Source organism: Zosterops lateralis (assembly GCF_965231275.1).
Source record: "Zosterops lateralis genome assembly, chromosome: 2".
NCBI lineage: Eukaryota > Metazoa > Chordata > Aves > Passeriformes > Zosteropidae > Zosterops > Zosterops lateralis.
This window is the reverse complement of record NC_139763.1, coordinates 49,628,897-49,642,703: the sequence shown is the minus strand read 5'-3', so window position 1 is coordinate 49,642,703 and position 13,807 is coordinate 49,628,897. Positions and strand designations below refer to the sequence as shown.

Here is a 13,807-nt window from a genome sequence, read left to right as displayed (position 1 = left end):
CACCAGTGAAATATGAAGTTTGGATGCAGATACCTGTTTTAATGTAGATTACATTGTATATGATTGCAAGATCAAAACAATGAAAGACAATCAAATTTCTACTAAGAAGAAAACATTTGTCTGTCTTTTATAGTCTCTTTATTTGGAGCTTGAGGATTTCTTTAAATGGAATTAAGTTCAAGCATTTGAGTCAGGCTGGAAACTGAAATTGATAACTGAAATATTTCTTCCCATCTAACTCTAAAATTATATACCACTTAGTATAATTTATTCCCCTCATCCTTCCTATTCAGCAGCAGCAAAGGAAATTACAAGGTAAATTACAGTTCTGAAACTGATATAGCAGCATGTAATGATATTGAGGTTTAAAACACACTGAATCATTGTCTATTCAGGGAGAAGGTACTGAAATGAGTTTGGGGAAGTAGATGCAGGTTTGAAAGAACAGCATTTCTGAATTTTATGGAAATGATTAAAACTTTTGTTTTGTTTTGTTTATTTCCCATGATACTTCAATAGAATAGAGATGAACAAGCTTACTTCTAAATTCCAGCTGTAATAGAAGTTTGGATCAGAATCACCCAGGAAGCCTAGATAAGATTTGTGGTTAAAAAAAGAAAAAAGCATGTTTCAGTTGCTGTGTAATATATGCATTTATACAAGGGAGGTGATGACTGACCATACGTTGTTTATGTTGTTGCATGGAGATTACTCCAGGCAAGCTTTTCAAGTCTGGAATAAATTCATTTCCAGACAAAATGCCTGACCTCCACAACAGGTGCAGATTCACTCATCCATGCTTTTCTGCAAGTGTGGCCATGTAACACACACTGTGTTCATCTGGAAACAGCAAAATGCCACCACATTATGGCTTTAATATGTACTGATAAGCTGCACACCAATAAAATTATTCAGTTGAGAATCCTCAGAATAAGGAAAATAAGTACAAAAGAGATTTCATGTGCCAGAGAGCTGGCTGTCCATAGGCTTCTTGTTTCCTTCATGCTCTGCTCTGCACAGAATGGTTCCACCTAGCTACAAAACCAAATCTATTACTGTGGGGCCGGGCCTACGTGGTACTGAAAGCTGCTTCTTGCTACAAGGTATTGTGGTTCCTTCCAGGCTGCACTTCCTAACAACTAAAATAGTCCCTGGGGTCTTCTGCTCCTGCTGGAGAGGAAGACATTTCCATTTCTAAGGTGAGAGTTGTTCCCTTAAGGGGACCTATTGATCCTAAGGGTCTTTTCCAACCTTAGTGATTCCATGATTCTGCGACTTTCACCGAACTGCACTAACAGACTGAGTGAAATAAGCAAGAAATAATGTTTAGGTGCCATATATACCTATGAGAGGTAAAAGTACTGTTCATGTGGTTGACTGGAAGCTACTCAAACACTCAGAAATCTTGAAAAGTCTTTTTAAAATTTATGTCATGACCTTGGGCTCTAAGATTTTCTTGTATAAGACATAAAAATATCTCACATGTGTCCTTACTGTGTCTCACATAGGTCCTTACTGATCAGACCTTTGAAGAAGCTCTTCACTTTTATGTCAAACAAATGTTGGGTTGAGAATGAAAATAGTGCTTGGACATTTTCTCAGTTTTGGGTGTTGGCCAAAGAATATCTTTGTAGCTCATCAGCTCTCAATTCAGAGAACATCAGAGCACTGTTTTCTGCAGGTCAGCAAAGACTGATGCTGGCTATTGTCTCTTGGAAGTTCCTAACACTGCTGGTTCTACTGGAAACCACATTTTTTGGTAGGAGGTGTTTGAGAGGCCCAGATCTAATGAATTAAAACCACACTCTTTTAAATCAGTGCATCTGATGATGCACTGATGATATGGCTACACTTTTCAAAGTGTTGCTGAAGGATTTGTATTCTATGTAGACATTCTGTGGTTTCTACAGATGCATGTCTTCTCAGGACATCAACAAACAGAGCCCTTAATATATTGAAAACAGGCATGTATTATTGTTACCTTGTGCATTTTGAAACAAAATCTACCTTCTAGCATTTAAAAATGGTGTAATGGAGTAATGTCTTCCCCTTTTATATGGTAAAGGCTCAAACTGTTAATATCCACTATTACCTAGATCTACATATGGTGCTAGAAGATTGTATGCTGTCAGCCAAGGCAATACAGGAATTCTGTCTCCAGATGCAGAATTATTTGCAGAAGGTGGCCTCTGGAAGAAGCCTCAACATCTGACTTTTTATTGATGGTATTTTCTGGGTTCAAAAACTTTCCTTCCCTTACAAAAGTGTGCCACATTATTTTAACAAATTGAGGAATCCAGGCTTGAAGACCTTAGAGGTTCTTTTGTTCAGGTGTATGATCACTATTAAAATAATAGTGACCTTTAACATAACTAACCCCTACAGGTATTGACTTGCAACCTCAAAGTCCCCTGTAAAAGACAAACTACTCTGTTGCTACATGATGGGCTCTTCTCTTAGTTTGCTGTCCTTTTTTCTCTCAGGTACATTGGATTTGTTTTGCTTAGTTTTTTTTCTGGAATCTATTTTGATTTCTAAATTACTGTGGCTTTGTGTGATATTTTATCCCACTGTCTTTGGTCCTTCAGTTGAATAGGTTTGGTAGCCACAGATACTATCATCAGAATCACATAGGGGTTGAGGGTGAAAAGGACTTGAGATCATCATCTTTGTGTCTCTTTACTGCTGTCTCTCCAGCCACTCTGTATCTCTTTTGGACTGAGGGGCCCAGAACTCTGGTACCCAGCTGGCACAAATGTGAATTTGGTACAGCCAATCCACTTGCAGCCCTTAACAGTGCATTACCTTGCTTGTTTCTGAGGTCACAGATCCACAATAGCATTTTGTAAATGAAGCCCGGTCTTATATTTTCTCTCAGATCAAGCCACCATTCCCTGAAGTGGACTTCTTTGCTCCTAACAGCAATCTATTTTTTATCTCCAGGAAATGGAGTATTCTTGTTTCAAGAGGAACTCTCCAAAGCTACTTCCTGCTCAAAAATACATTTTGATTTCTCCAGGGAAAAGTTCTCCCTAACCTGTTTTTAGCTCTCTCCCATCCTTGACCTTTAGGTACCATTTTGTTGTGATCTTCCTTTCATGACCCTTCTTTCTCTGTTTTGCTAATGTACCTGTATCTCTTTCTTTTGAGCTTCCAGGCCAGTGAAATAATTTTCCCCTCAATGTCAGTCAGAAATAAACTCTTCAAACTCCTCTCATCACTTTTTTAAGCTGGACACCTTCTGCTACTGCCATTCATTTTTTTTTCAAGTAAATACCCTATTACGGCTCAGCATCAGTGCACACTTCATTTTCCCCTAGATCTCATGGGGTACAAATGTAGTCTTCAAGGTCCAGCCCTATATCTGTTCCATTGTTTACTCTTCTCCACAGCTACTTTCTTCAGTTTTCCCTGATCTTTTTGTTATTGTTTTTTGGTACTTGTTTTTTTCAAGTTATTATTTTATTTTTATAACTCTGTCATTGAAATCCCACAGCTGGCATATCTCTTCCTGTTATACCTGATATACTTTCTTAAGCCTTGACCACATCTATTGAAATCTTCCCATAGAAGAACTCCAATTTTGCTAGAGGACACTGCCACAGAATATTATTTCTTCTCAAGGCAATCCTCTGGTTTCTTCTCCAACTCTCCTGCTTCAAAACTTCTGAATATGACCTGAATGTATTACCCTGAGAGACATTCATATTACAGATTCTCAGCCAAACAGCATGACAAAGATATCTATTCTGATAAAACTGATATTCAAATATTGCTCCTATTGTCTCACCTTCCTTCATAGGTGAAATTTACTGACTTTTTTTTTCACTGTTTCATTTTTTACCTCTGGAAACTTGATCTTGCTCACTTACTGTTTGCAGATGCTGATACCTCCTTTCCTTCATAATGCCAGTATGTTCCTACAGATGTATTTATACTCTTTTTAATGTAACTGAATAAGGTTGTGATTCTGTCGTAGGTGAGCAGAATAAAGTGCTGAAATTTCAAATTCAGGTTTCAGAAAGATGATTCAACCAGGTGAGGAGATCTTAGAAAGTCTATTCCAAACTTAGTTGTGGTCCACAGGAATTTATCTTGCTAAGGGCTCTTTGTAAACTGGGAATAAATTCTCCAGGGTTTTTTTACCTGCAGATAATGATAATGTCCTTAAAATAAATAAATATTCAACTTTTTGAAAATGACAAGTAGATGTGTTTTCCAAGATTCTTCTGCATCATTCTCACCATTTCAGGTCTATGATGTTCATTTCTCATTCTCCACCATGCCAGTCTCCTGGTGACTCAGAAATTCTACTATAGCACATCTTTGTCTTCCTGTGCTTGCTAATCTGCATAACAGATAAAATGATTTGGGGATTTACTCCTTGTGCCTTGTGTTCCTTTTTTCTGGTGTGGCTGACATTTGTATACAATTGTGTTTTAGAATGAGACTGTGTAAAATGTGTGAAATGACTGAACAGCAATTCACAGTACTATATTATCTCATGTTAATACAGCTGCGTGTATTCTGTTTGGGTTAGCACATGCAGCTCTGGGCACTTTTTGGTAACAACTTTAACCCTCTAGAACTCAGTCCATGTCCATGTCTCTTTTTTTTTGCTTGTTTGTTTCTAGTCAGGAATGAAATTGTGCAATAACTATCTTGCACTTGGTTCTTTGTCATTTCTTTTTCCAGCCAACAGTTGAGAAGGAAAATTAAATGACAATGAAGAAAAGCAAGTGCGAATATTGCATCTTCCAAAAGGGTCATTCTAATTTGGGTGAAATGTCAGAGAGGATTTCAATATATCTTAGCCATTTCCCCTATTTCTGTTCATAGTCAGCAGAATGAGCTAGCTTCTATTATGTTAAAAATAAAGTACTAAAGTTGTATTTTTAGGTTAAATATAAAAGAATGATAACCCATTAGCCCATGTTCTCATACTGATTCCTTGCCCACCTACTCTAATGACGTGAATGAGCATCATTCCTTTGTCTATTTTTAAACACAGAATGCTCTTGCAAACAAGACACTTTATTTTAGTGTGAATTTCCTGGTTAAATACAAGTTACATCCCTCAGATATGATTCCTGTGCATTTAGATTGATGCAAACCTTCCTTTGGATTGCTTGACTGAAAGCATTTCTTTCATAGCTGTGTTATGCCAGAAGTCCAGATGCAAAGAGCAAAAAGCCATGAGAATTAGGGCAAAGATAAGATACCATAACATTTAAGAATGCAACTGTAATTTTCTCTGCTTTTGATAACTTTTGTAGTAACATCTACTTTGCCAAAAGTATCTTATTGGTGCAAATGTAAAAATGTTAGAATTAATTCCTACTAAATTTGAATCCTTTTTATGGGCTGATAATACAGATAGGCACATTTACTGCTGCTTATTGATGGCATAAGGCAGTTGGAGTTGGTTAACACTGTTATGCTTCAGACCAACAATGAGCCTGCCAGTGTATCTCTGTGCTTGTCCTCACTATTAATAAAAGATATGCTCTACTCCCTTTCTCACCATTCCTTTTTCATCTGCTATTTTAAGTGAATCTTTTGCCCCTTTTAATATTGTAAACCTCAGCAGGATCAATAGGTGATAGATTAAACTGGTGTATATATTTCTTGCATCCGGAATAAAAGGGAAGGGAACAGCTAAAGAATCGGATTCCTTCCCTAATTTTTCATGTTAGTTGTAAATGTGCAAACAGTGGTTACTACCACATATCAGCAGCTGAGTAATCAGAGGAATCACAGAGTTAGAGAATATTCTGAGCTGGAAGGGACCCAGAAGGATCATTGAGCCCAACTTCTGGTCCTGCACAGGACCAATTCCAAGAGTCACACCATGTGCCCAAGAGCATTGTCCAGATGCTTCTTGAACTCAGACAGGTTTGGTGTTGTCACCATTTCCCTGGGAAGCCTGTTCCAATGCCTAGACACTCTCTGGGTGAAGAAGCTTTTTCTAATATCCGACCTAAACTTCTTTTGACACAACTTCAAGCCGTTCCCTTGGAGCTTGATGAGTATGTTCCTAAGAATGTACATCAGTCATCATTTCTGAGGGCTTCATGTCCCATTTATTATCACCCCCTTGGCAGGTGACTTGCTTTGTGAGCATGCCAGCCCATTGAACACCATGAATAGTTATGGACCTAAACATTACTGTTCAAGAGCAAGTTTTGGGAAACAGGAAAGTGTAATTCCACATATTTCTGGGTAGGTGGGTGAGATAAATTTACCACTCTTGAGAGAACCCCCACACAGCCCTGTGGTTATGACTGCTCCAGCTAGACCTGGCCTAGATAATGCCTGGGTGTGTTATAGATGGGATGATGCATGATTCAGACTGTTCCAGTAAAGAATCTGGACACAGCCATGGTTTTTTTTGGTATATATGAGATGGGATGCATTGTGGAGAAGAGGGTTTAGATGTACAAGTAAGTTGCAGCATGCCTGGGTTCCTGGCTAATCCTCTTTACTGATACAGACATGTCCTGCGAGTTCCAGGGAAGCCTTGAGGACAAAGTTACAGTGGACCTTGGAGCTGCCTTCTGCCAGCAAGGAATAACATGCATTTTGTGAGTCACTGCCCCAATGTAAGCAGACAAAGCTCTCACAGAGTCAGAGCAGGATCCGCTTGTACTGCAGATAGCACAGAATATGAGCAGCTGATGGAAAAGGTTCATCTGGCAAAACAATGGAGCACTGCAGTCTGAACTGTGAGGGATTTGCAGCTGTGGAACAGGGAGAAAAAAATAACCCTTCCCTTTCTAAAGCTAGGTGGAGACCCAAGTAGCTTACGTCTCAACAGCACTGTGTTAATACTCCAAGAGTAGGAGGAAAATAAAACTTTAATCAATGACTAGACAATGGCAGATGTTTTCTGGATAAATGGAGCTCTGTTTTTCCTGATCTCCTTGTTTACCCACAAAGAATGTGCTGGAGGCTGTACTCTGCATTGAAGTAATTTCCAAGCTAGGCATCTGAATGATAGATGCTAAACCTGAAGCAGCTTTTATAAGATTTCTTTGCATGAATAAAATCAGTTGTCTCTGAAAGTGATTAATTGCATCTGGACTTTAGGGTATAAGATTGCTCAGAGGATTTGTCTTCTGGGTAATCTATTATTCTCTCTCCTTTGAGTCTGGTGAGAGTATAGTGACTATTTCAGATTTAATTTTCAACCTTTAAGCAGATTAAAACTAGATGAGGTGAAGCTTAGTGTCTGAGTTTTAGCTCAAAGAAGGTTTAGGATAGGATAAATAAGTTAAAAATGTAAGGTGTTTCCTACATCTGTTTATTGAGTTTATTGGGATTCCTTAAATTTGTCTGTGTCTTGTCACATAAATTTTAGATACACTCAAGGACAAATGATGCCGTATTGTCTCTTTTATCATTCATCCCTCATCTTAACATCTGTTTCCTAACCAATTATTTCTCCACTTGTGACATTAATCACCACTTAAGCCACCAGTAAATTAGGGTCATCTTTTCTAGACAATGGCTGGGTGCATATTCCATACAGTTTCTATTTCTAAAATCAGAGTTAGAGTAACATATACTTTGATTCAAATGGGTTAATATTAATGACCAAGATGAAACATTTCCTTTATCTCTATTTTTGGCTTAAGGAATTAGCCATAAACTCAGACCAAAACAAACTTTTCCTTGGCATTGATTCAGATGTTTTTAACCTAATCCTCCTCTTTGGGAAATCAATAATAGCACTCACACTGGTTTTCTGGAGGGACAGACACGGCTATTCATAATAAATATATTTTGTGAATTCAATTATCTTAAAAACAGTGATACCAAAATAAATAAATTCACATCAGTAATTTATTTTTCTGGACAAAATCCAGGTGAAATAAATATGTAATGAGCAAAGGACATAGGGTACTCTACATTCCTGAAGAGACTTTGACATTCTAACTTTTTTGTATTTAAAAGTGAAAATCAGTGTTTTCTGATAAATGGGATTTTTTAATACGAATCATCAAGATGATTAAATTTATTGACACTATCTAGAAATCTAAAAACAATTTCTATGAAAAAAAAAAAAAAGTTGACTGAATTTGATGGCCTAGGCCTTGTTGACTATGCACAAATAGCAATCAAATACAGGTTTTGACCTGAGAAGTTCACATTCTCATACAAGTTATCAAGTAAGTGTGAGTGTCAAAATTTGAACTGGTTTAGTTTCAACTAGTGTATGAACTTAACTGAGTCATTTTTGTTTGGAGCTTATTTTTCCCTGAACCTAAATATTCGCTGGGAAAAGATTGACATATGCAGACTGCAATCTGGATCTATTGGTAAGAAAGGAAACTCAGAGCAATAATGCATTTGGTTTAGATGCCTCTTCCACCATATGTTACAAGAAAACTAAGCAGTATGAAAATGTGAGCCCATGCATTGTTCTGCCTCTGCCAATCTTTTTGTTAGAATGGTCCCTGAACTAGAAATAGTTACCTACGTAGGTCATCACACCAGTGTAGTTCAATGCGTAGAATTTGTCTGAGACAAATAATTTTCCCTTCCCCTTCCCCTTCCCCTTCCCCTTCCCCTTCCCCTTCCCCTTCCCCTTCCCCTTCCCTTCCCCTTCCCCTTCCCCTTCCCTTCCCCTTCCCCTTCCCCTTCCCCTTCCCCTTCCCCTTCCTTCCCCATAAATGCTGAGAGAGAATTACCCACTGGCATTTGCTAGAGTAGGAAAGAAGCATTTTGCTAAAGGTTTTACTGTGATTAGTTCACTTTAACAGACTAGTGGCAGAAAGGAGGGAAAGATATCAGGAAGGAAATGATGAATAGATGTTTTTGCAAAGCTTGACACATCACCACTTCAGATGGGCTGAAAACTTAAAAAAGAAAGGTTATGATTATAACAGTACATTATGGTTATTTTTTAATTTAAAAAAAGAGTGTGACGTTTCAGTTTGCCACTGCAATTTCTGCCATCACATAGTTTGTTGTTTATCTTGATTATTACAAGTCTCTCTAACTCTGCTTTTCTTAAAAAAAATAAATTAAAAAAAAAACCCTTTTCATCAGTGCTTGTGAATGTCCCCAGATATGATAACCTTAGGCATATGTTGTAGGTTTTCATTTCAAGCAACTGATTCCCAAAGTACAATGACAGGAATTCAAGTTAGTAAGTAACAGGGCCTTTATTTCCCCAGAGATACAAGTGTGGAAGTCAAGGAAAATACAATGACGTTGTTAATGTTTTATTTATAACCGTTGGTAGTCCCACCCTTGGCTACATTGTCTGAGCTCCTCTGTTATTTTCATAAAAAGCACAACAGGCAATTTATATTTTATACAGATGATTTATTTCTAAATGTGTGAGGAGGAAAAACTCATTTTTAATGGATGTTTGTGATCTATTAAAAGACTCTTATCATAATAATTTATGCCTTAAAACACCGATTAGGTGAACTAGATTATTTGGATAAACTTGGAAGGTGTAAGATTCTGGGCATTCCTTTTCATCTCACAAAAGATAATCTGACTTTACCACTACTTCTGTGCTGATAAATAAAGTTGCAATGATGCTAGGGTCTTCAAGAAGCCACCACAGGATTTTGCTTGCTTTAGCATAACTGATTGCCAGTTGTTCAGTACAATTCCTGGTATTTTATAAAGTAACTTCTTTTGTATAAAAGAAGTAAGACCATAGGAAGCACAGTTAGACTCACAATTCCTAATGCCTTTTCCAAAATCAAACCAATTAAATCTGTTTAACATTGTTTTTAAATGGTTACAGGGCATAATTTGCTGACGAATTAGATATGCATCTGTCAGTATATTTTAAGAAATTCCAATTACATTCATGTATTTTTGGCACCATCACAGTTAGGAAGTATTTGAGAGAAACTCATGCCAGGTTGTCACAAAACACAACCAATTAAGTTCAAACAACATTTAAATATTTGGAGATCTGTTGGTTTATCCAAGTTTTCCAAAATTTACCCTTGATTTTCTGTATAAAAACACTTCATTAAGTACTTAGCCAGTTACCAAGTCTGAAGTGAATGTGACCTGACAGAAACACCACAAATCTTTGTAATGTGGTTTTAAATGTCCAATTAAAGTAATCTGAAGTCAACTAATTGCAAATTGTGTGAATCAGCTGCTAATCAAGTAAACTGTTATTTAGAAAAGTAACAGAATAGGATTTTGTTTTTAAGGTGTTTTGCAGATGAAGAAAGATATTTAACGTACAAGACTGCTTAAAATAAAGGAAGTCTTCAGGTTCCATCTCAAAGCACTCCTGTGAACTCTGGTGAGATGAACTCATGCCAATATTATGAAATATGGCTGTCTCCTGAACTGATATATGAATGAAGGCCTGGAAGGCTTCTTTGAATGGTATCAGAGGATGAGTACTTAAAAAGTAACTAGGAAGTGGAAAGAAGTGTCTAAGTTACTTTAGATCATGCAGACAGAGACTTCAGACATCCCTACAGATATCCAGGACTGAATACATGAAGATCCTGTCTGAAAAGCAGTTGAAGAACAACCTTAATTAAGGAGCTTCTTGGGAGCTGTGGAGCAAAAAGGAAGACTATATGCTATAGAGTGAAGAACTATTTGCACTTTTCTTTTCCTCACAAGACAATAAAGGACCCTGAAGGAAATAGAATTTACCAGAGAATGAAGTTATTAAGGAGAAAAGGGATTCTGAAAGAACTGCTGCATCTGACAGTAGGTAAATCTCAATGCTATGGAGACCTGATGTGGCATTATTTCAGATATATTTGTGGGGATCTGCTCTTAATGACTTTGATAAGGTTTCCAGGCTGTTTAATAGGGATCAAATAATAAAAACAGAAGTATAATATAAATGTGGCAGATATTTCATTTGATATGAGTTTTGTTCTGCATTATCATGCAGAAGTCCAAGCAGTGCATTCTGACGTGTCTTCATGCACTCTCAGCTATCAGAAAAAGCAAATGTACAACTAAATTTTAGCAGGCACATGTAGCAAAATGTATGGTAAAGAGGATAAGCTGAAGAACTATGATAATATGTAGTCTTAAGTATATTTTCTTACTAAATATTTGAATTTAGGTGCATTTCCTGTTGTGTCCCAGCATTTTTTTTCCATCCTTACCAGTTTCATATCATCCTTCTTTTGAAAGTCTTACTTTCTTTCCTTTGAAAGATTTTTTTTTTTTTTTTTTTTTTTTTTTTTTCATTGAAGATTACACTGCCACAGAATGACAGAAAAGCTGATGTTTGGAAGGGACCTCTGGAGATCATCTGGTCTACTCCCTTGCTAAACAGGACAACATTAAGCTGGATACCCAGGACCATGTCCAGGCAACTTAATTATCTCCAGGTTTAGAGATTCCACAATCTCCCTGAGCAACCTGAGCCAGGGCTCAGTCACCCTCACCTAAAAAGTTGTGTCCTGATACGCAGATGGAATAGGTAAAGATGCAGGGAATGATCTGGATTGCAAGCTTGCAATGTTTATGGGTAGGTAATGAGAAGCCTCAGTGACATGATGCAATCTCATTATGTGTGTTGTGCAGTTTTCCTGTGTGCTGAAGATAAGGCTGAGAATAAGATTTCTACCCTTTATAGAAAGTAGAAAATGAAAGGCTTTTTAGGCAGTTAAGCAATAGGAAATTACTGTCTGAACTAGAATCAAATTTAGTCTCAATTTATGCAGATGTGTCGACAGAATGGAATAGATGGGAATTATACTGATCCTAGTAAAAAACATTATGTTGTTATTGCAGAGACAAGACCTTAGTAGGTACCTTTTGCCACATGTTGCTGGGCCTGTGCAGTAATAATCAATTTGCTGTCAGAGGAAAAGTCATACAATGACAAGTGGTAAGTTTGGAAGACTTTGGAAGATCTTTTTTAATCCTGTGAGATCACACTACTTTTTACCTAATACATTAATGGAAACCTTTTCTTCCACTACCAAGAGTACCAGTGTTCCCTTACCTTTTTACTGTTAAAATCATGCTAAAATTGAATAATAGCTGTTATGGGGACTTGATTGTTCATCACATTACTGATGGTCTTCTAAGTCTAATATTTGATTAGTTTGTTATGAATACACTGTGTGTCAGTAGTTTCTTTCTGTTTCCACTTCTGAATTTCTAAATATTCTGGATTCAGTTGTGCTTTCTTTTCATACTAAGCTTTTTTTCCCCCTTGTCTGTGACTGAAATGCAGAAAATAACATAAGAATTATGAGCCCAAAATAAAGAGATATGGATGATTTCTGAAACAAGAAGGGCATGTTAGGATGTGTCCTATGTAAAATGCTGGTGATGCCCTGTGCTCCTTCAAAAGTGATTTGGGTTCTTTGTGAGACACTCAGGGTCATTAGACAATTTATCTTTATCCAGGTGTAACTTTGAGAATATTTTTACATCTCTCCAATAACAGTGGAGAGAAAGTATTTCCATTATCTTCCATAACAAATCCTGAATATTTGCTTGTTCCAGAAGTGCAGTGTACATTAACTTTAGAGGTTCTGTGTAAGTTTTTTTTTTCCTATCAAAGTATCATACAGGCAGACTTGATCTGCCAATATACAAGTGCTGATTACTTTTCCTGACCCAGTAGGGTGGGTAAACAAATATTCCAGTGGATTCTGGTCTGAATTTCCCTTGGCTAAGGACAGTCCTAAAGCAGGGCTAGGTCCTGATGTTACCGATGAGCCCATATCAAGGCATATAAACAAGTGGTGCTGTCTTAGCCAAAGAACAATGAGACAAGCAAAAGAACAAATGAGCAGCCAGTAATCTGATCCAAAATGTCCCTCCTCAGTGTCAAATACTGAGTACCCTAGTGTTTTTAATTATATATCACTTACTGTTTTGAATAAACAAGCCCCAAAAGATAGTGATAATCCAAAACCAGACCACACGAGTGTTTGGAACAATTTTTGTGACAAGCTGTAATTTGTTCCAGGAGAGATAAAATAATAAATCATTCTTAATTTGTGTTGTTTTGATTTGTTCCTCTTGACATCATTCCTTTTAAGATGCCTAAGTATAATCCTTCCTTGTTTTTTCTGCCCATAGTAGTCTCACTTTCAAGGGACCACTAAGAGAAGATGAAGCTTCTGTAAGGGACTGATTGTCGGGTGAGAGTCAAGACCATGGTATGGCTGGAGAGCAAAACAATGATGTTTTTATCCAACTTTCCGTCAAGACTTTAAAGAAGAGTTGATAAGAACTTGCCAGGACAATCCTGAGGCAAACTGCATGAGGTTTTTGTGCTTTAGGCTGTCATGCACATTGCTTTTGTTATTGCACTGAAGGAGTTTACTGGCTACTGACTGCTCACAAACCAGTGCAAAACAGAGATAAATCTGGGACTTGCTGAAACTGTCTGCTGTGTTTCTCAAAAAGGTATAGCCAACTCGTATGTCATAACTTAACCTAAAAACCATCACGTCTTGCTAGTGAGTAAAAGTAGTTAGGCATTTCTCAAGAAAGTGATTTTTATTAGGAAACTGCAGTTGAAATCAAAAATCTTTTGAGAAATGTGCCGCATTAGATAAAGATTTCCAAAGGAACCATTTCTCAAAGCAAGACAACCATTTTTGGCTTGGGTTTTAGCATGCAGCACGAGCAATTTTGTTTTGTCCAAGATATTTAAACAAGGTCAATTCATCAGCATTTATCTTGCTCCTTTGAAAGAACTCCTAACTTTGTGAGGCCGGGTCAGATAGGAGCTGTTTTCTTAGGGCTGTGTGACCAGTTCTATCCTTATTTTGTTGGTATCTGCCATAAAGAGAAATGAAAGAAGGAAAAAGAGGACAAGAAC

The 13,807-nt window shown here is 37.3% G+C and overlaps 1 long non-coding RNA gene across 1 annotated transcript; it reads left to right on the top strand.

Moving 5' to 3' along the window:
• Positions 1 to 10,419: 10,419 nt before the first annotated feature.
• Positions 10,420 to 13,420, top strand: LOC310906001. Its single transcript, XR_014589322.1, has 3 exons — positions 10,420 to 10,714; positions 11,211 to 11,440; positions 13,060 to 13,420. It is a non-coding gene; the product is annotated as an uncharacterized lncRNA (long non-coding RNA).
• The last annotated feature ends 387 nt before the right edge of the window (positions 13,421 to 13,807 follow it).